This window comes from Dendropsophus ebraccatus, chromosome 6 (assembly GCF_027789765.1).
Source record: "Dendropsophus ebraccatus isolate aDenEbr1 chromosome 6, aDenEbr1.pat, whole genome shotgun sequence".
In the NCBI taxonomy this organism is placed as follows: Eukaryota; Metazoa; Chordata; class Amphibia; order Anura; family Hylidae; genus Dendropsophus; species Dendropsophus ebraccatus.
Genome location: NC_091459.1, coordinates 134,088,632 through 134,116,353, shown reverse-complemented (window position 1 = coordinate 134,116,353; position 27,722 = coordinate 134,088,632). Strand labels below are relative to the sequence as shown.

Sequence of the window (27,722 nt, the reverse complement as noted above, 5' to 3'; positions counted from 1 at the left end):
TGTATGTGTCTTATAGTTTTCAGAGGACAACTATACAGTTAAACATCCGCCACTGAGCAATTTACCTGTATAGTTGCTACTCTCTAAACTCACAGCAGCATTTAACCTTTCCCAAGCCATTCCACATGCAGGTGATTGATTTTGAATATTGTACCGCTACAAGAGGCAAATAGTGAGGAGGCTGCGGCCTGGGTGCGGGGACTGGGAAAGACTGCGCTGTGACCTCCCCTATAAGATCAGCAAACTCCTCTCCTGACATCCTCTGTGCTGCTGTGACCTCCCCTATAAGATCAGCACACTCCTCTCCTGACATCCTCTGTGCTGCTGTGACCCTGTGACCTCCCATCTAAGATCAGCAGCCTCCTCTTCTGACATCCTCTGTGCTGCTGGGACCTCCCCTATAAGATCAGCTCCCTCCTCTCCTGACATCCTCTGTGCTGCTGGGACCTCTATAGATCAGCACCCTCCTCTCCTGACATCCTCTGTGCTGCTGGGACCTCCCCTATAAGATCAGATGGAGTTTCCTACCCAAGGACCTAAATCCACATAATGTCCAGGATTCCCGGGATCGGTAGAGTCTCAGCAGTCAGACCCCTCCCCCCCCTTCTGCAATCAAACCTATAGGGCAGGGATGGGGAACCTTTGGCCCTCCAGCTGTTGCATAACTACAAATCCCATCATGCCTGACTTTGGCTGTCCAGGCATGATGGGAATTGTAGTTGTGCAACAGCTGGAGGACGGAGGGCTGAAGGTTCCCCATCTCCACCTTAGGGGACCAATCTCACTAGGAGGTAGAGAGACCGCTTTAAAGGGATAGTTTAACACCCCCCCCCCCCCCCCCCCCCCCCCCAAAAAAAAAAAAAAAAAAAAAAAAGCAAAAAACCTTTCCTATCCACTGATCCCAGCAAGTGCCAGAGATTTGTAATCATCTTCAATTAAAAAAAAACCTCCAGTCTTCCAGTACTTATCAGCTACTGCATGTGCCTCAGGAAGTGGTGTATACTTTCCAGTCTGGCGAGCAGAAAAGGTTTCCTATAGGGATTTGCTGCTGCTCTGTGCAGTTCCTGACATGGACAGAGATGGCAGCAGAGAGCACTGTGTCAGACTGGAACAAACACCACTTCCTGCAGGGCATACATCAGCTGATAAGTACTGGAAGACTTGAGATTTTTTTTATAAAAAGTAAATTACAAATTTCTGGCACTTTCAGGCACCAGCTGATTTGAAAGATATTTTTTTTGTTAACAAACCTTTTAGGAAAACCAAACAATGTATATGTAAACCCAACAGTGGCCTGAAGGGGTTAACATGAATAAATAAATGTTCTCCAACCTGTCTCCAGCTTTTGTAAAACTACAACTCCCATCATGCCCTGAAAGCCTTAGGTTTTCCTTTAGAGTTTAACCCTTTCAGGACTGAAGAAGGCTGTTTGGATATTGTGGGTAGTTCTGCAACCTCTGGGGAGCTCTAGGTTGGGATCACTTACGTATCCCTGTTATGGCTATGTTCACACACAGGATTTCTGGACAGTATTTGGCAACCAAAACCAGGAGTGGATTAAAAACACAGAAAGGCTCAGTTCACACACTGCTGAAATTGAGTGGACGGCCGCCATTTAACCCCTTTAAGGACCGGGCCTGAAATGGCCTTAAGGACAGAGACAAATTTTATGAATATGACCAGTGTCACTTTATTCATTAATAACTTCGGGATGCTTTTACCTATCCGGCTGATTCTGGGATTGTTTTCTCGTGACATATTGTACTTTACATTTCTGGTAAAATGGGAGTCGATACTCATAACGAATCTTTATGAAAAACACCAAAATAACGTGAAAAATTGTGAAAAAATGCATTTTTCAAACTTTGAAACCTTTCTGCTTATACAGAAAGTGGATATACCACATAAATTATACATTAAATAGCATTAGCAACATGTCTACTTTATGTTGGCGGCATTTATTAAACTATATTTCATTTTTTTTTTAGACAATAGGAAGCTTAAAACGTTAGCAGCAATTTTCCAAATTTTCAGTAAAATTTCAAAATCAGATATTTTTAGGGACCTGTTCAGGTTCAAAGTGTATTTGAAGGGCCTGTATGTTAGAAAGCCCCACAAAGCACCCCATTTCTGAAACTGCACCCCCCAAACTCTGCAAAAGCACATCCAGAAAGTTTTTTAACCCTTTACGGGAGTCACAGAAATAAAAGCGAAGTGTGTAAGAAATTTGAAAATTTTTATTTTCTGTGCAGAGATTTTATTGTAATCCAATATCTTTCATAATTATAAACCTATTAGCAGAGAAATGCACCCCAATAATTATTGCCCCGTTTCTGCAGTTTATAGAAATACCCCATATGTGGCCCTATTGCGCTATTTGACGCAACCACAAGCCTCAGATATAAAGGAGCGCCTAGTGATTTTCAACGCCTCCGTTATATTTGGTCATTTCTGACTGTACCACTTCACCTAAAGTGACACCATTTAGAAAACTACACCCCTCAAGGAATGTAACAAGGGGTGCGGTGAGGATCTGGACCCCACAGGTGCTTCGCAGATTTTCAGAAAAATGTGGCGTAAAAAATGAAAATTCAATTTTTTACACTAAAATGTTGTTCTAGCATTCATTTTTCATTTTTACAAGGGGATAAAAGAAAAAAAAAACACAAAACGTGTAGCGCAGTTTCTCCCGAGTACAGAAATACCCCATATGTGGACATAAAGTGCCAAGCGGGCGCAGGACGAGACTCCAAAGGGAAGGAGCGCCAATTGGCTTTTGGAAGCTGGATTTTACTGGAATGGATTTCAAGGGCCATGTCGCATTCACAGAGCCCTTGTGCTGCCAAAACACTGGAAACCCCCCACAAGTGACCCCATTCTGGAAACTACACCCCTCAAGGAATCTAACAAGGGGTTCAGTGAGCATATGGACCCCACTGGTGACGGGCACAAATGTGGAACAATGTGACGTGAAAGGGAAAAATTTCATTTTTTTCACTTTCACGGCACAAATGTGGCCGTCATCAAGGGGTCCATATCCTCATTGCACCCCTTGTTAGATTCCTTGAGGGGTGTAGTTTCCAGAATGGGGTCACTTGTGGGGGGTTTCCAGTGTTTTGGCAGCACGAGGGCTCTGTAAATGCGACAAGGCTAAACCAACATTATAGTGTAAAAGATGTAATATTTCATTTTTACGCCATATTGTTCCACATTTGTGCCCGTCACCAGTCGGGTCCATATGCTCACTTCACCCCTTGTTACATTCCCTAAGGGGTGTAGTTTCCATAATGGGGTCACTTGTAGGGGGGTTCAACTGTCTTGGCAACACAGGGGCCTTTTAAATGCAACATGGCCCCTCGAAATCCATTCCAGCCAAATCCAGCCTCAAAAAGCCAAATGGCGCTCCTTCCCTTTGGAGGCTTACCCTGCACCGGCATGGCGCTTCATGTCCACATGTCGGGTATTTCCATACTCAGGGGAAATTGCTCTACACATTTAGTGTTTTTTTATCTTTTAACCCCTTGTGAAAATGAAAAAATCAAGACAAGATCAATGATTTAGTGTAAAAATTAAACATTTTTTACACTAAATGTTGGTCTAGCCTTGATTTTTTCCTTTTCCACAAGGGGTTAAAAAAGAAAGTGAACACAAAACGTGTAGGGTAATTTCCCCTGAGTACGAAAATACCCCACATGTGGGCATAATGTGCCATATGGGCAGAGGGCAAGTCACCAAAGGGACAGAGCGCCATTTAGAGGCTGGAATGGAGGATGGAGGCCATGTTGCAATTACAAAGCTCCTGTGCTGCCAGGACAGTAGAAACCCCCCACAAGTGACCCCATTCTGGAAACTACACCCCATAAGGAATCCAACAAGGGGTACAGTGAGCATATGGACCCCACTGGTGACGGGCACATAAGTGGAACATGTGCCATGAAAATAAAAAATAAATTTTTTTCATTTTCACGGCCCAAATGTGGCCGTCACCAGAGGGCCATATCCCCACTGCCCCCCTCGTTAGATTCCTTATGGGGTGTAGTTTCCAGAATGGGGTCACTTTTGGGGTGTTTCTACTGTCCTGGCCGCACAGAGGCTTTGTAATTGCATCATGGCATCCTCTAATGGGAATGGCGGCCATATCTATTTAGCTGGGGAAAAGGGACAATTCTAATTTATTTGGGGGTATTAGGCCAATTATTAGTTTATAAGGTTGGAAATGACAGGTGTCCATCAAATTCAACCTGTGTTGATCCAGAGGTGGGGTCCTTCATATCCAGAAGCGCTGGGGCCGCTCTATGGCTGCTAAATATTAGGGCTTTATTACTGCTTCTGATATGTTCGGATCGTGCTGCAAGCTACAGTAGCTCAGGCAGCGAGGGACCAGAAGAGGGGGTGCTGGTATAAAAGTTATCCCCGTACAGGTGGTAACCTTTATGCAGCAGTGGGAAGATCAGTTCCCGAATGATCTCCCCACTAACTCAGAGGATGGGGGGGGGCATCTGGGGGCTGGATTCGGGTGTCCCTTCCTTCATACACTCTAAGGGTACGTGCACACTGCGGAATGGCGAAGGATAACCCTCTGTGCATTCCGCAGCTGGCACCCACCGGCAGACTGATGGAGGCGCGCGTCTCCGCTCGTGTCACACTCCATTATATGCACGGGCGGATTCTGCCCTCTGTCCAACGTGTTCATTCTTTGGACGGACGACGGAATCCGCCTGTGCATAGAATGGAGTCTATGACACGGGTAGAGACGCGCGCCCGCATCAGTCCGCCGGCGGGTGCCAGCTGCGGAATGCACGAAGGGTTATCCTTCGCCATTCCACAGTGTGCACGTACCCTGGATCTGTAAGTGTACCCTGAGGTACTCTCACAGAGTGTGTAGAATTTCACACCATACCGTGATCTCTTATTGGGATGGTTCTGTCGGAAAAGACGTGTCTGGGGGGGCAGCGTACGCTACGCTACCCCCAGACACGTCACTGGATGATGAGGATGATGAGGATGAATGGAGGAACGAAGGATCCCCCCATTCATCCTCACTGGCTGTTTCGGTGTCGTAAGCAATAATAACGTATGCGTCCGACACCGAAAACACCTTGGGGGCCATCTTTATACGGGGATTGGTATATGGGGTATGTAAATGTGTAGTGGTGTAGTGTAAAACTTTATTTCATGTAGTGTAGTGTTTTTTACGTGTTTATTTGACAGTAAGAAAAAATATCCCTTTGCCAAGAATGGAGCTGCTGCTAAATGCCGCACTTATGTGCAGTACTTATCAGCAGCCAGTGGCGGTAGGATATAGGGGGGACAAACGCCCCTACGCCAAAAAGGAGGAGTTGCTGATCAGCGGCGCACTTAAAGGCAATGCTGATCAGCACTCAGCAGCGTTAGGGCGCACAAAAAGGAAAAAAAAAAAATTGGAAAAAATAAAATAAAATCTTTTTAACCCAAAGCAACTGATCAGTGAATGATATGCACTGATCAGCCGCTAGGGGGCGGCAGAGCGACGCTGCCGGAGATTACCGAGGCCCGCCGAACAGGAGGACCCGAGCGATTACGAAGATTTCCGACGCTGGATGACCAAACCCGGAAGTGACCCGAAGAAGACGCAAGGACGGCGCGTACCGCAGATCGTCGCTCCGGACGCCCAGATCAGGTGAGTATGGTACACCTGCACCACACACACCTGTTCTGCACCCCTCAGCTACCTAGCTGAGGGGTGCAGAACGCGACAAAACTGTTTTTTTACAGTTTGACCGCCATGATGGGCCGGCCGGCCTATCACGGCGATCGTGGGGGTGGCATCGGCGCCATCTTTGGTGGGGACATTGCTTTCCGGGTCACCGGGTAAAAGATGACCCGGAAAGCTGTTTTCAGCTGCTATATGCTGATCTGTATAGATCAGCATATAGCAGCGATCTTCGGCACGGGAGGGGTTAATCACCCCCCCGTGCCGACGAGCAGAGATGGCCTGCTATACATTATAGCAGGCCATCTTCCCCGACCGCTGTGTGTGAACACACAGCGATCGGGGAAACATCGGGCGTAAGTATACGCCCGTTTGCGTTAAAGCCCACCCTGCGGTGGCGTATACTTACGCCCGATGTCGTTAAGGGGTTAATGACAAATAAGTACTGTTGTTTAATATAAAAACGTCCGTTATCTGCCATTAAATGGCGGCCATCCACTCCATTTCAGCAGTGTGTGAACATAGCCTTTCTGTGTTTTCAATAAACTCCTGGTTTTGGTTGCAAAATACTGTCGAAAAATACTGAGCAAAAATACAGGTGTATCCTCAACATCAAGAGTCAAAAGCTGATGGGTGGGAGTCTGACCACTAGGACCACCACCAATTCCAAGAACACAAGTCTCTTGACAACTGAGAGAATAAAGTGCAGCCAGCTTATGTGGTCAGTAGAGATGAGCACCGCTGGAGCATGCTCGGGTCCCATCATCCGGCATCTGAATACCAGAGGCTAAAGAAGTTGGATGCCGCCCTAGGGAGACCTGGAAAACATAGATACAACCTATGGTCTAGGGCTGCATCCAATTACTTCTGCCACCGGTAATCAGATGCCCAGTGGTGTAGCTATAGGGGCTGCAGTGGTCGCCATGGAGACCAGGCTGCTCTCTCTCCCTACTCAGATGTATCAGCAACTGAATAGACGGCTGGCAGGAGCCCCATGCTCCCTCTCCTGCCTCTGGGACTCCTGCTCTGTGTAATACACATCTGACATTGTACAGTGGGTGACATGGCTAATAGACTGCAGTGCAATGTGCTCCAACCTAAAACAACAACTTCCATCTTGACAACCTGACAACGTGCCCGGGCATGCTCATGACATCACTATGACAAGCAGTGACATCACATAAGTGACATAATTGGTGATGTCATGCAAGGGCCCTATAAAAGAATGTGCAGAGCCCCAGATTCTCTGTTCTTAGGGACTCACTAGCGATCACACTGTTGGTATTACCTTGCTTTCTGCCTGTGTATACTGACAGTTATTTCTAGTGTTTTTTCATCAATCCATGGAGAGAGAGGAGAGGATTGAGAGGGAGCTTGCCATTTTTGGCAACCTCCTTTACTATTTGGTTCCAATCCTGGTGGGCTGTCTTTCCACCAGACAACCACTCAGCATGATTGAACCCTTCTTCAACCCGCTGAGCTGGGGCAATTCCATCAGCGACCCGCTCAGCTGGGAGAACATCACCTCGGGCCTGCAGTGGACAAACAGCACCATCACAGACCAGACCAGCTGTAAGATTACCCCCAACCTGCAGAGGCCCAATTACACCACCAGAAACCTGCAGCGTCCAAACACCACCATTGGAGACCTGCCCGACTGTGAGCTCATGTCCATCACCAGTCATGTCCAGAGCGCAGCAACCGCCTTTACTGACCTGCTCAGCTGGTTATCTGCTGTAAGTGATGTGCTCAGCTGGCTATCCACCACCAGCCGTCTGCTGAGCAGGACTTTCAGTAACAGCGCCTTGCTGACCTGGATCACAGCTGCTATAGAGCGAGTGAGCGTGATCACCACCACCTGTGATTTCGTCAACTGGATCTACAGCACCAGAGACCTGATCGCCTGGACCACCACCCTCACCCGCAGCAGCTTCCTGGAGATCTGGACCACCACAGCCACCTGGATCACCACCACTACCACCGGTGAGCTGATAACGTGGATGTCTGCCATCACCACCAGCGATCTACAAGCCATCCTGAGCAGCATAAGTGAGAAGCTGGTGTGGGTTGCCACAACCCTCCAGCTACTCACTTTGTTGACCAGCCGCTGCAACAGGTGTGCTTGGCTGATAACTGTGAGTGAGGCGTTATCCTGGATGAACACCACCAGCAGGATGCTGATCGGCGCCCTACGGAGCATCAGACTAATCCTGCGATGCTTCAGCAGCACCGAGGAGCTAAGGAAATGCCTGGCCATCATTTCCAAGGAAGTTCTCGGCAGCTTCCCCACCACCACCAGTACACCACGCTCCGAGGGACATCCCTACCGCCGACAGCGAATTATTTAAAATAATCGGACAACATCATCAGGGGCCTGCAGTGGCTGAACAGTTACATCAGAGAGCAGCCCAGCTGGAAGATTACCACAAACCTGCAGAGACCAAATTCCACCACCATCAACCTGCAGCGTAGCAACTCCAGCACCATCAAAATGCAGAGTCCAAACAACACCATTGGAGACCTGCCCAACTGGAATATGACCACCTGTGACCTCATTTCCATCACCAGCCATCTCCAAAGTGCAGCAACCACCTTCACTGACCTGCTTAGCTGGATATCCACCACAAGCCGCCTGCTGAGCTGAACTTTCACTAATAGTGACCTGCTGACCTGGATCACAGCTGCTGTAGAGCCAGTGAGTGTGATCACCACCGCCTGTGATTTCATCACCTGGATCTGCAGCACAAGAGATCTGATCATCTGGACCACCACCCTCACCAGCTTCCTGGAGATCTGGATGACCACAGCCACCTGGATCACCACTACTACTGCCGGTGAGCGGATCACGTGGATTTCCACCATCAGCATCAGCGATCTGCAAGCAATCACAGCGAGTGCGACATTGTCCTGGACTACAACCACCAGCAGGATGCTGATCGGCTTCCTACAGAGCATCAGACTGATCCTGCGATGCTTCACCAGTACCGAGGAGCTGAGGAAATGCCTGGCCATCATCTCCAAGAAAGTGCTCAGCGGCTTCCCCGCCGCCACCACCACAGCACGCTCCGAGGGACATCCTTACAGCCGACAGCGAATGATTTAAAAACTTAAATAAATGTGTTTTTTTTGCAAAAAATGTGTTCTTCTTGTTAAGAAAATAGACATAGGGGGAATTTATTATAAACCAGAATTTTTTATGTCACTATACATTGGAGCACGGCGTCCAAGGGTGTAAGTGTGTAAAAATTATAATGTGGAACACTAAAAATACCATACACCACCTCTCTTACACTGTACCTGTCAGCTCTGCCCCCCCAAAGATGGCCGCGCAGCCGTACTCACCGTTATTGTGTGAGGTGAGGAGGAAAGGGGAACTACAACCATGGTGGACGGCACACAGGAGCGCCCCTGCTGGTCACTCTCCTTCTCCAGCTCTTCCCTCTGCCACTGGTTGTAGGAGTATACGCTGCCAAGACAAAAACACCCGTTGGGGTCTCGGTAGATTTATCACACAGCGTCCTTGTTTCCAGATAGTAACCAATCACAGCTCAGCTTTCACGTATTATTTGCCCTGGTAAAGTGAAAGGGGAGCTGTGATTGGTTGCTATGGGCTACTAAGGGAAATGCATTGTGCGGTTTTATAGCAAGAGGCCCATAGCAACCAATCACAGTTCAGCTTTCACATATTATTTGCCCTGGTAAAGTGAAAGGGGAGCTGTGATTGGTTGCTACGGGCTCCTAAGGGAAATGTATTGTGCTGTTTTATAGCAAGAGACCCATAACAACCAATCACAGCTCAGCTTTCATTTCTCACATTGCTCTGGGAACATGAAAGCTGAGCTGTGATTGGTTGCTATGGGCTTACAATTAGAAAGCTTAAAGAGGACCTGTAACCCACCGTGTCGGGGTGACAGGCTCCCGACCCCCTGTTAGATCCCCCTATACTCAACCTGATCCCGCCGGGTCTCGCTTCCTGATCTGTTCGGGTCACGGAGATATCAGCTCCCGAAGCCCGGCGCGCGTGCTCACAGGAGAGTCCGATGCCCATAGAGAATGACGGAGCATCAGACTCCCCATTCATTCTCTATGAGCATCGGACTCTCCTGTGAGCGCGCGCGCCGGGCTTAGGGAGCTGATATCTCCGTGACCCGACCGGATCAGGAAGCGGGACCCGGAGGGATCAGGTGAGTATAGGGGGCTGTAACGGGGAGTCAGGAGCCTGTCACCCCAGCACGAGGGGTGACCTCCTTTTTTTTTTGTAAACTGTTTATTTATAAGATTTTTCCATTATTATAAAAATAACAAGACCACCAGGGTATCTCGAGCACATACCAATACATTGCAGCAGTATACATCCACACCATTTTAAAACAGCCACCTGCGAAAGTTCCACAGTGATAGGGTTCCTCAGTGTTTTTCCAAGAAGATCGGAACTGGAAGAGACGCAGGGCCTTGTGTAGGAAGATTGCACATCAAATTCTAGCATACAATAAGTATAGCATGGTATCCAATAGGCATGTCTCGAGTAGGCCTCAACTATGAACATTAAACTGTAACCAAACACACAAAACCAAAAAACGTGGGGTAACACATTAGGGTGGGGGGAAGGGGTCTAGTGTACAGAGCGTCCCATGGATCCCAGATCTGGTTAAATTTCTCGACTGTGTTTTTGTTGAGGGTAGAAAGGTACTCCATTCTCCTTACATCCAGCAGCTTATTTATAAATGCCTGTCGTGGGGGGGATGCCGTGGACCTCCAGGCTGCCGCTATGACACACTTTGCTGCAGTCAAAATATGTAACAGAAGCCGAGAGGAGTTTTTACCAAGGGTCTTAGGGGGGATGTTCAAGAGATATACCGACGGGTCAAGCGGGATGTCTGTCCCAAGTACAGCTCGAACCACCTCTTTTACCTCCCTTCAGTAATGTTGTAACCTCTCGCATTCCCAAAAGACATGGAACAGGGTACCTCTCTGCGTCTCACATCGCCAACAAGTGTCTGCCACCTGAGGGAACTGCTTGTGCAATAGGTCTGGGGTATGGTACCAGTGCATCAAAATCTTATACTGATTCTCTTTGTAACTAACACATTGGGATGACTTCGATGCCTGCGACCACACCACCTGCCACACCTCATAAGGCAGCTCTCTGTGTAAGTATGATTCCCATTTGGTCATATAGGAGAATTTGATGGGCTCTGCGTCAGGCGACCGAGTAAGCATGTCATAAATGGATGTGATTAAGCCACTGCTGGAAGCACTTGTCTTGCATAGCCATTCAAATGGGGAGGGTTTGGGGAACCTATCCGTCGGACACACTATCGCCTTATATTGAGCTATAGCTTCATAGAAGCCAAATGCTCGGAGGGGGAGACAAAATTTTTCCCTGAATTTCTGGAAGGGGAGGAGAGACCTCTGGAGGGGGTCCACCACATCCGCGTAGTGAAATAATTTTGCTTGCAACCAAGGGTCTATCTCTTCCGCCAGCATACTCAGCGGGATAGATGGGTTATATAGGAAAGAGGACAGGAGAGAGTGTGGTGTTTTGAGGGATGATAAAGTGTTTGTCTCCTCCCAGACCCGGATCGTCAGGCGCATGGGACCCAGCAGATCCCTCTCAGTGGTAGGTTGCACAGGGTTTCATAGAAGGCTACTAGTGTGATGAGGGGCTAGCCAAAGCCGTTCAAGGAACATCCATTTTGTGTAAGGGAGCAGGGAGGACCATGCTGGTATGCGTCTAAGGTGGACCGCCCAGTAATATTTCTGTAAATCAAGCACCCCGAGCCCTCCTGCAGTGGTTTTGGTCATCATTATTGGTAGAGAGATACGATGACGCCTATTCCCCCAAACGAATTTCATTAGTAACTTCTGGAAATTTTTCAGGTAAGTTTTGGAGTTAGGAATTGGCAGTGTCTCCCACAGATACAATAATTTCGAGAGAATGAACATTTTCATCGCCGCCACTCGGCCCATCAGGGACAGGGGGAGGGCAGTCCACTTAGACAGGAGAGCAGTCTCTTCACGGAAGAGTGGTGTAAAATTATGTCGAAATAACGATGAAAACGATGGGGTAATGTTGGTACCTAGATAGCTGATGCTGTGATCTTTCCATTTGTAGGGGTAACTCGCCTTCAAGTTGTCTAATTGTCTAGGGGGGAGGCTTATTGGGAGGGCTTCAGTCTTTGTAGTATTTATTTTATATCCAGACAGTTCTCCATAAGTAGTTAAAAGGCTATGTAGGCAGGGCAAGGACGTCAGGGGATTGCGTACAGTCAGCAGGATGTTGTCCGCAAACAGGGACAATTTGAATTCCCTATCCCGGACAACGACCCCCTGGATGTCAGGGTTGAGTCTAATCTGCGTGGCAAGGGGTTCAATACACAGCAGGAATAGTAGAGGGGACAGGGGGCATCCCTGCCGAGTCCCATTCCGGATTTGTAAACGCGGAGACATGGCGTGTGGCAATCGGACCTCGGCTGAGGGGGAAGAATACAAGGACGAGACGGCCGCAAGAAACGGTCCAGAGACACCAAAAGCAGATAAAGTGGCCTCAAGAAACGGCCAGCCTAGCCTATCAAAGGCTTTTTCTGCATCAAGACTGAGCAGAAGACCCGAAGACTTAGTTCTATTAAGGATCTCTACTATGTCTATCGTCCTCCTTGTATTGTCCCCCGCCTGTCGGTTAATCACAAAGCCCACTTGGTCCTTATCAATAAGACTCGGCAGAAGGGCCCCCAGCCTGTTTGCCAGTAATTTGGTAAAAATTTTTAGATCAGCGTTTAGGAGGGATATAGGGCGATAGCTTGCGCAGTCAGTGGGATCCTTGTCCGGTTTAGGGATCACTGTGATATAGGAGTCCAGCATCCTCTCAGGGATTCGTTCCCCGTCCAGGAAACCGTTATACAGGGCAAGCAAGTGTGCACATTAAAGGGGTTATCAAGCGCTACAAAAACATGACCACTTTCCCCCCTACTGTTGTCTCCAGTTCAGGTGCGGTTTGCAATTATTCCATTTACTTCAATAGAACTGAGTTTCAAAACCCCATCCAAACTGGAGACAACAGTAGGGGAAAAGTGGCCATGTTTTTGAAGCGCTGGATAACTCCTTTAAGGACTCAATAGTGGCTTCCTTTCTGTCTATTTTATGCCCAGTCTGGCTGCTGTCACCGCCCACCACACACTGATATCTTACAGCTGATTCCTGCAGCTTGTTCTTCCTATTTAAATACTTGTCAGTGCCTACAACTCCCAGCATGCCTCACTACACTCAAGTCTCCCTCCCACTTCAATCTCCACCCACTCTTCGCCCTCTATCCCTAGCTATTCTTACTTCCCTGCCTCCCTGTACCTAGTTGTGGAATAGTGAAGAAATACTACTACTACTACCATCATGCCTTATAATTGGCATAAGATGGTGGTTGTAGTTATGCAAACCTGAGAGCCACAGTTTGTAGCTCTGCAAGCTGTGACTTTCCAGTTTGCATAACTTTTACTACCTGTGTACCTGGTACTGATCTGGCAGGTCCACCACTCCGCGGGCACAGCCTTAGTTTAGGACTGGCGTCCAGGGAGTGGGGACACATAAGAAGTCACTGTGTTGCCCATGCTGAATCTCCCCTGAGGCTGCGGTGATGGACACCACAAACAGCCAGGCTCTTCTCCATGTGCTCGGAGGTCTCCTATCCATCACAGGCTCACAGAAATGGAGTGCTGGCTACATGGCTACCAGTAAGAGGGCCACCACTGCTAGGACAGCCGGGTCAGCAGGAGCCGCATCCTCTTCTTCCAGCAGCGGCTGCACATAGGATAGCAGCTCTGGCGAGAGTAGAGGGAGGGTGGAAGAGTCACCGGGATGAAGCTTATATACAGGTCCAGGGCCGATTCTGGGGTCTCTGCCGCCTGAGGCAAACCTCAGGCGGCCGCCCCCTCACTAGCGCCCGAACACCCCCCGCCCACCCGCAGCAAGCCCCGAACCCCCGCGCCCACCCGCAGCAAGCCTCAAACCCCCGCACTCACCCGCAGCAAGCCCCGAGCCCCCGTGCCCACCCGCAGCAGGCCTCAAACCCCGCGCCCACCCGCAGCAAGCCCGGAATCCCCGCGACCACCCGCAGCAAGCCCCGAACCCCCGCGCCCACCCGCAGCAAGCCCCGAACCCCCGCACCCACCCGCAGCAGGCCCCGAACCCCCCACGGAGACGCGATCGCCGCAGCACGAACACCGACGACTCCGGCCACTCACCACAGCCAAGTAACCCAGGAGTGCTGCTGAGTGACGTCGCAGGAGCCCATCAGGACGTGTGGAGCGCGTGAGCGCGGGCGGCGGGCCGGCTATGGACAGGTGAGCTGCTGCACGGCTGCTGTCATTTTTGTTAAGTGAAACTTAACAAAAATGACAGCAGAGTAACATTATGCCGCCCCCTGCAGGAGCACAAAATCTGCCGCCTGAGGCGGAATGCTCATTCCGCCTCATGGCAGAAGCGGGCCTGTACAGGTCACATCATCCCGGTGCTTTCCCTCCTTCCCCCACACTAAGTTCCGGGCTGTTGTGTGTGCAGTGCGGCACACATCCCCGATGTGAGCAGAATACAAGTAACCCGGGATCTCCTGGGTGAATAACTGCACTGGTACAGGTTGGAGGAGGGACCTCCATCCTGCATCGCTGCGCTGCCAGTCCCGTTCTTCCTGTCGTACTCCTCCCGTACACCGCGCTCCCCGATGGGCGGGCTGGTGGAGCTTGTGTGGTAGTGTCCTCCTTCCGCGCCTCATGATCAAAATCTACACCTGCTGGAAGCAGGTGTAGATGTCGTATGTCGGTCACAGATTTGAGCGCCCGGCCAACCGGATTCACTAAGAGGCGTGCGCCTCTTAATGAATCCTGACGGGGGAAAGGGGGCGGGGCCTAATAAAAGACCATCACCCTCCTCTCCTGAAATCCTTTGTGCTGCTGTTACTTCCCCTATAAGATCAGCAGGCTCCTTTCCTGACATCCTCTGTGCTGCTGGGACCTCCCCTATAAGATCAGCAAACTCCTCTCCTGACATGCTCTGTGCTGCTGTGACCTCCCCTATAACATCAGCACACTCCTCTCCTGACATGCTCTGTGCTGCTGTTACCTCCCCTATAACATCAACACACTCCTCTCCTGACATGCTCTGTGCTGCTGGGACCTCCCCTATAACATCAGCACCCTTCTCTCCTGACATGCTCTGTGCTGCTGTTACCTCCCCTATAACATCAACACACTCCTCTCCTGACATGCTCTGTGCTGCTGGGACCTCTCCTATAACATCAGCACCCTCCTCTCCTGACATCCTCTGTGCTGCTGGGACCCTGTGACCTCCCCTATAAGATCAGCCCCTCCTCCTCTCCTGACATTCTCTGTGCTGCTGTGACCTCTTCTATAAGATAAGCACCCTCCTCTCCTGACATCCTCTGAGACCATGTGACCACTCCTATAGAATCAGTCCCCTCCTCTCCTGACATCCTCTGTGCTGTTGTGACCTCCCCTGTAAGATCAGCACCCTCCTCTCCTGACATCCTCTGTGCTGCTATGACCTTGTGATCTCCCTTCTAAGATCAGCACCCTCCTCTCCTGACATGCTCTGTGCTGCTGTGACCCTGTGATCTCCCCTCTAAGATCAGCACCCTCCTCTCCTGACATCCTCTGTGCTGCTGTGACCCTGTGACCTCTCCTATAAGATCAGCACCCTCCTCTCCTGACATCCTCTGTGCTGCTGTGACCTCTCCTATAAGATCAGCACCCTCCTCTCCTGACATCCTCTGTGCTGCTGTAAACTCCCCTATAAGATAAGCACCCTCCTCTCCTGACATCCTCTGTGCTGCTGTAAACTCCCCTATAAGATAAGCACCCTCCTCTCCTGACATCCTCTGTGCTGCTGTAAACTCTCCTATAAGATCAGCACCCTCCTCTCCTGACATCCTCTGTGCTGCTGTAAAGTCTCCTATAAGATAAGCACCCTCCTCTTCTGACATCCTCTGTGCTGCTGTGACCTCCCCTATAAGATCAGCACCCTCCTCTCCTGACATCCTCTGTGCTGCTGTGACCTGTGACACAGGTTTTTTGCCTGAAATATGGATAGTAGTATCGATATTTCGGTGCATCGTGCATCCCTGGTCCCTCCAAAAGAGGGACACTTGGCAGGTATGGCTTCATGTAATAATCATGTAATAAATAGCATTTAATGGACAATAAGTCTGAGAATCTTCTTTGATATCAGGTGAAGATGGGATGTTGGCTATTACAGCTGTCTGTGCATTACAGTCTTTTTATACAGAGGCTGAAAGGGCCAAAGGGGCAATAATACAAGGCCTGGCCTTACTGTATGGGGTGTGATCCTGCTCTATAGACATGTCACTAATACTGTCACATGAAAGACTGGAATGCCACCACCAGGAGTCTGACTGAATAACCCAGAACAATAATAAAACTATATATCTATACTGCATATTGTGCATTATATGGCCATGCAGCCTCATATACAGCAAACCACCAGGCTCTGTGTATCCTGACCAGGGCCAATTCCAGGACCAGGCAGGCTGGGCACCACACAAACTCACCGAACTCACCAAATCAACAGCGCCTCTCGCAGCGCATCAACAGCACCCCCCCCCCCTCCCCCCCCGAGGCCCCCCGTCCCCTGAGATGATGTAACATTAGCCAGCACCGACCCTCTGTCCTCCCTCTAGAGCAGGGTGCCGCAGGTTGAGGGGGTACGGCAGGAGGCATCAGGGACCAGGAGAGGACTATGAAGAAGTTATGTGACCAGGCCCTTGTCATCAGAACCATTTTACTTTTATGGGACTCCTATTACGAGAGCCGAATTGATGTTAGACGCTGGACTCTGATTATTGGAGCTGTGTTCATAATTGTTTATCCAACATATTCTCGAAGATTTCTTGATAAGCTGTTGCCTGACTATAGTGCCTTACGTAGTTATCCATTGTTATATTATTATTGTTTATTCATTTTTTTGTATATGGATGTACTACTTGTGGTCGCATGTGGAGGAGAGTCGCTGTAGGTCCGCTGTGCTTGTGGAGGTATACACATCTATTATATATACAAATAATTCTTTTTGATTCTATTGGATGTTAGTTGCACATGTTACAAGGACCTTCTGTTCTACCCTTTGGATGTGAGCACCGCTACTTAAACTTCATTTCTTGGAAGAAATGCGTGTATGTGGTGTCATATCCGTGTGTTTAAGATATAACAAATGCCTACAATGTATGGATTTTTTGTGCAGGTGATGACTGCTTAAAAATTATACTTACGAATGTATATGGGTCGTTCAATTTATCATGAGGACGTAGTATATAGGAGTGTTGTATTTTGGCCATAAACTCTACCATTATGATACTATGAAATATTTATGTGGGGACTTTTGTGTAGCACAGTGATTAGTATATAAGCGCCGATCACCGCCGTTGCAGTATTTTGGGGACTATACACCTTATTAGTACATGGTGAATTACCTCCCTACAGGACAACCAAGTCCTGTGGGGTTGATACCACGTATGCGTATGGACCTCTTGCTTCAGCTTTAGATCTTGGTGCTGCTACTTTACTGACTAAATTTCTTGACGTGAACAAGGTTATTGTGCGTGGCGTTCTATTACTTGCAAAATGAGATCTTGCTATATGATGAGTGCGCACGCGGTGAATATTTGTTATGAACATATATGTCATTTTTAGGGGTTAAATGAGAGGTAATTCATTGCAGCATATGTGGCGCATGTCTTGGTCCGGAACTACGCGGCCATCTTTATCACTGGTGGAACGCTGAGTGTTATGGTACGCGGTCGACGCATGCGCAGTACTGTATTCGGTGACGCGAGGCCATCTTTGATATGGGGAAGACTATCTGAAGGTAGCGCATGCGTAGAATTAATGTGTGCACGCCGTGGGCGCCATTTTGTATGTGTGTGTGTTCATGAACGTGCAGCTTGTGACTCTCCTCCACATGTAAGTTATATATTTTTTCTCATGTGTACAGTATTGATGATGATTACTTATGGATATATAAGCAACCCTATACAACCAGAGCGTACCCCTGACGAAGTTCCGGGTTCGGGACGTAACGTGTAGGGTGCTTTGGACCCCACTCAGCAGACCACACTCCATGGGGTGACACCAGAGTTTATGTACCTTGGTTTCGTTAACCTTTTGACTTATTTACTTCTTTCATAAGCGTATACTATATATGCACATTGTGTATTGCACTTTATTGATTACAGACACTTGCACTTTGGTAATTATGAGTCATTGGTTTCCTTTGTGACTTTTGTATCATTTGTTATTTGTGGAGTGTGTGTTCGTATATCTTGGAACTGAGTGAGGGGAGGTAGGGACCCCATGTATTGGTTTAGGGTCCCTCCTGGATATTCCTTTGGGTATTTTAAGTGTTTTTAATATTTTTGGGTTTGGGTAGGGTTGTTTTCTGTATGTACTAATATATTAATAAAGATGATGTTTATATATTTTTGAACATATAGTTGTGTGCCTGGTGATTTATGACATACACTTTCTCTTTTTTATATGCAATTGTGGCTTGTTTGGTAGGTCACAACATGAGCACCAGTGATTTGGCTGTGCATGACCCCATCTCTGTGATATTGACCAGGAGAGGACGTTCATTTAAAAAATCAAGCCAGGGCTGAGCAGTTAGAGCACTATCGGCTCCTGTCACACGGAGCCGACAGTGTAGTGTGTGGTGAAGTAAAGGGCTCTGTGAGAAAGCGCTGCGGCTGCCCAACTTACTGCCTGCTGACTTTCTTCTAAACCTGTGCTCAACGTAAATCAGACACGCGACTGTGTGTGGGCAGATTCAGCATTATCTGTAGCACAGGCCGTGCTTCCCCATCTGTGTGGTGACCTCTGCACAGCCTGTGTGCGTCTCCCTGTGCAGCGTCCTCTCCATGCCTATATGTGTCCCTGCTGGTAAGCCTGTCTATGTCCTCTCTCTCCTGTCTGTCCGTCTGTCTTTTTATCTCCTATCTATCTATCTCCTATCTATCATCTATCTATGTATCTATGTATCTCCTATCTATCCAGTGGCGTAGCGGGCGTGGTCGCTGCCGCGACCGGGCCCGCCAGGTAAGGGGGCCCACGGCCCCCCTCCCCACCCCTCTCCCAGGCCCCCGGCCGATGCTCTGCTACCTGGGGGTGTCCCCGGGATTTCCCGGCAGCACACGCACCAGGGAGCGGTGTACGCTGGGGCAATTACTTCCGGGTCAGGGAGCGCGTCACTCCCCGTGCCGGAAGTAACAGCCTCGGCCTACACAGCTCCCTGGTGCGTGTGCTGCCGGGCAATTCCAGGGACACCCCCAGGGAGCGGAGCATCGGCCGGGGGCCAGTCCAACTACAGAAGACCACAGAAGAAGAAATGAGAGAAGGGAGCTGCGACGGGGGAACGAGGTGTTTGGTGAGCTTTTTTTTTTCTTTTTTTTTTTTTAATCTGCTTGACAAGAGGGGAATGTATAAGGGGACAACACAGTGGGGGCTGAGTACAGGGCAGTTTCTAGGCCATTTTGGCAACAGGGCGACTCTGAGAAAAGCGCCCCCCCCCCCCCCCACCTCCTATTAATGGGGGGGCCGCTATCAATCACTGCTGAGTGAGGTGCGAGGTCTGGGTGGGACACACACTGCAGAGCGCCCCTATATGGAACATGTGTCCTGGACTCCTGGGAGGGCTGATACTGGGGGACACCTACTGAAGGAACCATTGAGAAGAGACACCACAGCTTCATTAAATAACAACTACAACTCTCAGAATGCCTTACAGTTATGAAGCTCTCAGGGTATGCTGGAAGTTATAGCTTGTGAGATGACAACACCTTGAGGTGTCTGTTCATTTTTACTTCAACTTCCAGTATATTCTGAGGGCTGTGGACTGTCAGTACATGCTGGGAGTTGTAGTGTTTGCAGCTGTTGTAGTTGGAGGCGCATTTGTTCCGGAGCAGGCCCCTCTGAATTTACTAAGGCTGGGTTCACACTACTTTTTTGCGATGTTTTTCCAAAAAACGGATAAAAAAATGTATGGAAAAATGGATGCTCGTGTGCATTGGTTCTGATCTGTTTTTCCATTGACTTCTGTTTTTTTAACATACACAAAAACACAGTAGACTGAATTTTTGTGTACGTTAAAAAAAAAAAGGATGCGTTCTGATATGACTGACAGGAAAAGAGGCTTCTAACCGACCTATTTTCCTGTCAGTCATCCTGCAGAGCTCACAGACAGGCAGAGAGCCATGACTAGTCACAGCCCAGGTGACTAGTTCCTGGCTCTCTGCTTGATTCATGCGCCAAAATATTAGACCGTTTCAGCACCTAAATTTCTACAGAAGACATAGAACACAGGGTAAGGAAGCATTTTGGCATCTTCCGGGCACCGCTAGTAGCATTACCGGGAAAATCTAAGTTAATGATTTGCTTTATCTTTTACAAGTCTATGGCACTATACATTCTTCCAGAGGAATGAAAATCCGCCTCAGGAATGGAAGAATGGAAGAATGGAGCGCCATAGACTGTAATAGAAATCAGTATAGCAGCAGATTTCACTGTGATACTCCCAGTGTGAAATTTACTGCAAATGCGGTATGTGTGGATGTACCCTTATAAACCTATGGTAAGTTTGAACCCTAAGTTGTCTCATCTGTAGTGTATATACAGACAGATCAATAGATATGTATTTACATACAATTATATATATATATATATATATATATATATATATATATATATATACTTGTATACTACACAGTATGGACATCACACATACATAGAACACAAACAGCACACTATACATTACATAGGATATCACACACAGCACACTATACATTACATAGGATATCACACACAGCACACTATACATTACATAGGATATCACACACAGCACACTATACATTACATAGGATATCACACACAGCAGGGCCGTCTTAACAGCATTATGGGCCCCTGGGCAGAGGTGCGAATTGGGCCCCTCACGGCCGCCGCCATCAAACCCCCCCCCCATCTTTGCAACCCCGCCCCTAGCCAGTACAATTACTTCTGACCCCCCCTACACACACTACCCCCATCTGCCCCCCCTACACACACACTACCCCCATCTGCCCCCCCTACACACACACTACCCCCATCTGCCCCCCCTACACACACACACTGCCCCCATCTGCCCCCCCTACACACACACACTGCCCCCATCTGACCCCCACACACACACACACACACTACCCCCATCTGACCCCCCCTACACACACACTACCCCCATCTGCCCCCCTAAAAACACACTACCCCCATCTGCCCCCCCCTCCTCCCCCTACACACACTACCCCCATCCTCCTCCCCCTACCCCCATCCTCCTCCTACACACACTACCCCCATCCTCCTCCCCCTACCCCCATCCTCCTCCTACACACACTACCCCCATTCTCCTCCCCCTACACACACAACCCCCACCTGACCCATACACACACACACACACACTACCCCCATCCTCCTCCCCCTACACAAACACACACACTACCCCCATCCTCCTCCTCCACACACTACCCCCATCCTCCTCCCGCTACACACACACACTACCCCCATCCTCCTTCTACACGCACTACCCCCATCCTCCTACACACACTACCCCCATCCTCCTACACACACTACCCCCATCCTCCTACACACACTACCCCCATCCTCCTCCTCCTACACACACTACCCCCATCCTTCTCCTTCTACACACACTACCCCCATCCTCCTCCTCCTACACACACTACCCCCATCCTCCTCCTCCTACACACACTACCCCCATCCTCCTCCTCCTACACACACTACCCCCATCATCCTACACACACTACCCCCATCCTCCTCCTCCTACACACACTACCCCCATCCTCCTACACACACTACCCCCATCCTCCTTCTCCTACACACACACTACTACCCCTATCCTCCTACACACACTACCCCCATCCTCCTTCTCCTACACACACACTACTACCCCCATCCTCCTACACACACTACCCCCATCCTCCTTCTCCTACACACACACTACTACCCCCATCCTCCTCCTCCTACAAACACACACACAAACACACACACACACACTGCCAACCCCCCCGGCCGCCAACACTATTCCCCACACACTATCCCTGCAGACCGCCATCCCCCGCCCCAAACACACACAGTAATCCTCCGGGGGTTACAATACTCACCCCCGTGGCCGTGCAGCAGCCTGAGGTAAAGGAGAGCGGCAGGGGAGAAGCCTGACGCCGCTACAGCTACTTGTGGACAGGAGAGAGGCGGGGCCGAAGCGCGCGGCCGTCCACTGCGGCCCTCCGTCCAATTAAGAGCGGGGTGATGACGTCACGATGGCGTCCGGACGTACGACGGCACTAAGTGATGCCGGCTGATCCCGCTCCCGTGTCCCGCCAGCGCCGAAGTAACAGCAGCATGGGGCCTCTGATAGTGATCTCTCACAGGCCCCGGCTGCTGTTATTTCGGCGCTGGCGGGATCAAAAAGACTTTCGGGGCCCCCTCGGACGCAAGGGCCCCCGGGCAGCAGCCTACCTTGCCCAATGGGTAAGACGGCCCTGACACACAGCACACTATACATTACATAGGATATCACACACAGCACACTATACATTACATAGGATATCACACACAGCACACTATACATTATAGGATATCACACACAGCACACTATACATTATAGGATATCACACACAGCACACTATACATTACATAGCATATCACACACAGCACACTATACATTACATAGGATATCACACACAGCACACTATACATTACATAGGATATCACACACAGCACACTATACATTACATAGGATATCACACACAGCACACTATACATTACATAGGATATCACACACACACACAGCACACTATACATTACATGGGATATCACACACAGCACACTATACATTACATAGGATATCACACACAGCACACTATACATTACATAGGATATCACACACAGCACACTATACATTACATAGGATATCACACACAGCACACTATACATTACATAGGATATCACACACAGCACACTATACATTACATAGGATATCACACACAGCACACTATACATTACATAGGATATCACACACAGCACACTATACATTACATAGGATATCACACACAGCACACTATACATTACATAGGATATCACACACAGCACACTATACATTACATAGGATATCACACACACAGCACACTATACATTACATAGGATATCACACACAGCACACTATACATTACATAGGATATCACACACAGCACACTATACATTACATAGGATATCACACACAGCACACTATACATTATAGGATATCACACACAGCACACTATACATTACATAGGATATCACACACAGCACACTATACATTACATAGGATATCACACACAGCACACTATACATTACATAGGATATCACACACAGCACACTATACATTATAGGATATCACACACAGCACACTATACATTACATAGGATATCACACACAGCACACTATACATTACATAGGATATCACACACACAGCACACTATACATTACATAGGATATCACACACAGCACACTATACATTACATAGGATATCACACACAGCACACTATACATTACATAGGATATCACACACAGCACACTATACATTACATAGGATATCACACACACAGCACACTATACATTACATAGGATATCACACACAGCACACTATACATTACATAGGATATCACACACACACAGCACACTATACATTACATAGGATATCACACACAGCACACTATACATTACATAGGATATCACACACACAGCACACTATACATTACATAGGATATCACACACAGCACACTATACATTACATAGGATATCACACACAGCACACTATACATTACATAGGATATCACACACAGCACACTATACATTACATAGGATATCACACACAGCACACTATACATTATAGGATATCACACACAGCACACTATACATTACATAGGATATCACACACAGCACACTATACATTACATAGGATATCACACACACAGCACACTATACATTACATAGGATATCACACACAGCACACTATACATTACATAGGATATCACACACAGCACACTATACATTACATAGGATATCACACACAGCACACTATACATTACATAGGATATCACACACAGCACACTATACATTACATAGGATATCACACACAGCACACTATACATTATAGGATATCACACACAGCACACTATACATTACATAGGATATCACACACAGCACACTATACATTACATAGGATATCACACATACCTTTGCACATTTACACACAAATATAGTGGAGTAGCTTTTTGTAGCTGGGTGCAGTCTAGGAAGGGTTAAATCACCAGGCACAGGTCCTATGCTAATAACCCTCCCCCACCCCCTCCTCCTGACTGAAGCTGCAGAGTCTTGTGAGCTAAGGGGAAAGGATGAAAGTTAGAGGGAAGATGAGAAAGTATAGACTGTGGGGTATGAAGCTGCCCCCCCACCTAACAATCACATTCACATACACCATACCTCCCAACTTTGGCTGAGAGGAAAGAGGGACACGGACACGCCCCTAACCCCACCCAAAGACACACCCCTAAACCCCAAGACACACCCCTAAAACCCCAAGACACACCCCTAAAACCCCAAGACACGCCCCTAAACCCCCATATCACGTCTTCCACGTTTTTTCACACAATCATAGGGTAGTAGTATGGCTGACAGTATAGTATGTTGGGGGTAGTAGTAGTATGGCTGACAGTATAGTATGTTGGGGTAGTAGTAGTATGGCTGACAGTATAGTATGTTGGGGGTAGTAGTAGTATGGCTGACAGTATAGTATGTTGGGGGTAGTAGTAGTATGGCTGACAGTATAGTATGTTGGGGGTAGTAGTAGTATGGCTGACAGTATAGTATGTTAAGGTAGTAGTAGTATGGCTGACAGTATAGTATGTTGGGGTAGTAGTAGTATGGCTGACAGTATAGTATGTTGGGGGTAGTAGTAGTATGGCTGACAGTATAGTATGTTGGGGGTAGTAGTAGTATGGCTGACAGTATAGTATGTTGGGGGTAGTAGTATGGCTGACAGTATAGTATGTTGGGGTAGTAGTAGTATGGCTGACAGTATAGTATGTTGGGGGTAGTAGTAGTATGGCTGACAGTATAGTATTTTGGGGGTAGTAGTAGTATGGCTGACAGTATAGTATGTTGGGGGTAATAGTAGTATGGCTGACAGTATAGTATGTTGGAGGTAGTAGTAGTATGGCTGACAGTATAGTATGTTGGGGGTAGTAGTAGTATGGCTGACAGTATAGTATGTTGGGGGTAGTAGTAGTAGTATGGCTGACAGTATAGTATGTTAAGGTAGTAGTAGTATGGCTGACAGTATAGAATGTTGGGGGTATTATTAGTATGGCTGACAGTATAGTATGTTGGGGGTAGTAGTAGTATGGCTGACAGTATAGTATGTTGGGGGTAGTAGTAGTATGGCTGACAGTATAGTATGTTGGGGGTAGTAGTAGTATGGCTGACAGTATAGTATGTTAAGGTAGTAGTAGTATGGCTGACAGTATAGAATGTTGGGGGTATTATTAGTATGGCTGACAGTATAGTATGTTGGGGGTAGTAGTAGTATGGCTGACAGTATAGTATGTTGGGGGTAGTAGTAGTATGGCTGACAGTATAGTATGTTGGGGGTAGTAGTAGTATGGCTGACAGTATAGTATGTTGGGGGTAGTAGTAGTATGGCTGACAGTATAGTATGTTGGGGGTAGTAGTAGTATGGCTGACAGTATAGTATGTTGGGGGTAGTAGTAGTATGGCTGACAGTATAGTATGTTGGGGTAGTAGTAGTATGGCTGACAGTATAGTATGTTGGGGGTAGTAGTAGTATGGCTGACAGTATAGTATGTTGGGGGTAGTAGTAGTATGGCTGACAGTATAGTATGTTGGGGGTAGTAGTATGGCTGACAGTATAGTATGTTGGGGTAGTAGTAGTATGGCTGACAGTATAGTATGTTGGGGGTAGTAGTAGTATGGCTGACAGTATAGTATTTTGGGGGTAGTAGTAGTATGGCTGACAGTATAGTATGTTGGGGGTAATAGTAGTATGGCTGACAGTATAGTATGTTGGAGGTAGTAGTAGTATGGCTGACAGTATAGTATGTTGGGGGTAGTAGTAGTATGGCTGACAGTATAGTATGTTGGGGGTAGTAGTAGTAGTATGGCTGACAGTATAGTATGTTAAGGTAGTAGTAGTATGGCTGACAGTATAGAATGTTGGGGGTATTATTAGTATGGCTGACAGTATAGTATGTTGGGGGTAGTAGTAGTATGGCTGACAGTATAGTATGTTGGGGGTAGTAGTAGTATGGCTGACAGTATAGTATGTTGGGGGTAGTAGTAGTATGGCTGACAGTATAGTATGTTAAGGTAGTAGTAGTATGGCTGACAGTATAGAATGTTGGGGGTATTATTAGTATGGCTGACAGTATAGTATGTTGGGGGTAGTAGTAGTATGGCTGACAGTATAGTATGTTGGGGGTAGTAGTAGTATGGCTGACAGTATAGTATGTTGGGGGTAGTAGTAGTATGGCTGACAGTATAGTATGTTGGGGGTAGTAGTAGTATGGCTGACAGTATAGTATGTTGGGGGTAGTAGTAGTATGGCTGACAGTATAGTATGTTGGGGGTAGTAGTAGTATGGCTGACAGTATAGTATGTTGGGGGTAGTAGTAGTATGGCTGATAGTATAGTATGTTAAGGTAGTAGTAGTATGGCTGACAGTATAGAATGTTGGGGGTAGTAGTAGTATGGCTGACAGTATAGTATGTTAAGGTAATAGTAGTATGGCTGACAGTATAGAATGTTGGGGGTATTATTAGTATGGCTGACAGTATAGTATGTTGGGGGTAGTAGTAGTATGGCTGACACAGCTATACAACTACTACCCCCAAAATTCTATATTAGTGTTATGTGTCAGCCATACTACTACTACCCCCAATATACTATACTAGTGCTGATACATAGCACTAGTATAGTACATTGGGGATAGTAATAGTTGTAGTGGAGCAGAACCTTCACCTCCTGCTCCATGCTGCCCGGTCCCGGCGTCACTCCCCCCTTCCCGCTCCGCTGTGACTCCCGGCCCCCGCACACAGACCGCAGCCTCCTCACTACGGGACAATCTCTAAAGTAATAATCGGCTGCTGCGCACGGAGCGGCTCGGATGCTGCTGACACAGCGGCATCTACACAGTTAAACCGGCTATTTAACTGTGTAGATGCCGCTGTGTCAGCAGCATCCGAGCCGCTCCGTGCGCAGCAGCCGATTATTACTTTAGAGATTGTCCCGTAGTGAGGAGGCTGCGGTCTGTGTGCGGGGGCCGGGAGTCACAGCGGAGCACAGCGCAGTATGAATGCAGCTCCGTAGTGACAGCGGCATGCAGCAGTATCCGGGTGGCCCCCGCAGGTTGCAGAGCAGGGGTCGCATAGTGGGTAATGTGCGGTTAACCCCCGGCCGTTGACACATGGACTGTGGCACGCTGGCCCACTCTGATCTGCTTGGCAGGTGAGCCAGGGGGATGACAGTCAGACCGGGACCGGGCAGCAGCATGGAGCAGGTTATCCGGGGGGATGACACCATTCCTCGTTTGATTTAAAAAAAAGATTAAGCCCATACTCACCGAAGTTCTGTTCTTCAGCCCTCCCCAGCAGCGTCTCCTTCCTCTCGGCCCTACCGGTGACGTCACTCCTCTGCTCCGCGCGGGAATGCAGGGGATGAGAGAGGCCTCTTGTGACCGGAGGCAGAATGCAGCTTCCGGCCACAAGAGCGAGCCAATCACAGCCCCGAATCTGCGAGCGCCTGTCAGAAGCAGTCGCAGTTAAAGAGCCAGGTATATTTTGAGAGCGGGACACTTGGGGCTCGTACCGGGACAGCGGGACATGACCCCGAAATCGGGACCGTCCCGCTGAATCCGGGAC

The 27,722-nt window shown here is 48.3% G+C and overlaps 1 long non-coding RNA gene across 1 annotated transcript in view; it reads right to left on the bottom strand.

The window, feature by feature from the left end:
• The window catches only part of LOC138794468 (uncharacterized), a 105,896-nt gene that overhangs the window by 4,607 nt on the left and 73,567 nt on the right, over positions 1 to 27,722 (bottom strand). The window contains exon 5 of the long non-coding RNA XR_011363450.1: positions 9,035 to 9,158. This is a non-coding gene — a long non-coding RNA (uncharacterized lncRNA). The remainder of the gene's footprint in view (positions 1 to 9,034; positions 9,159 to 27,722) is intronic.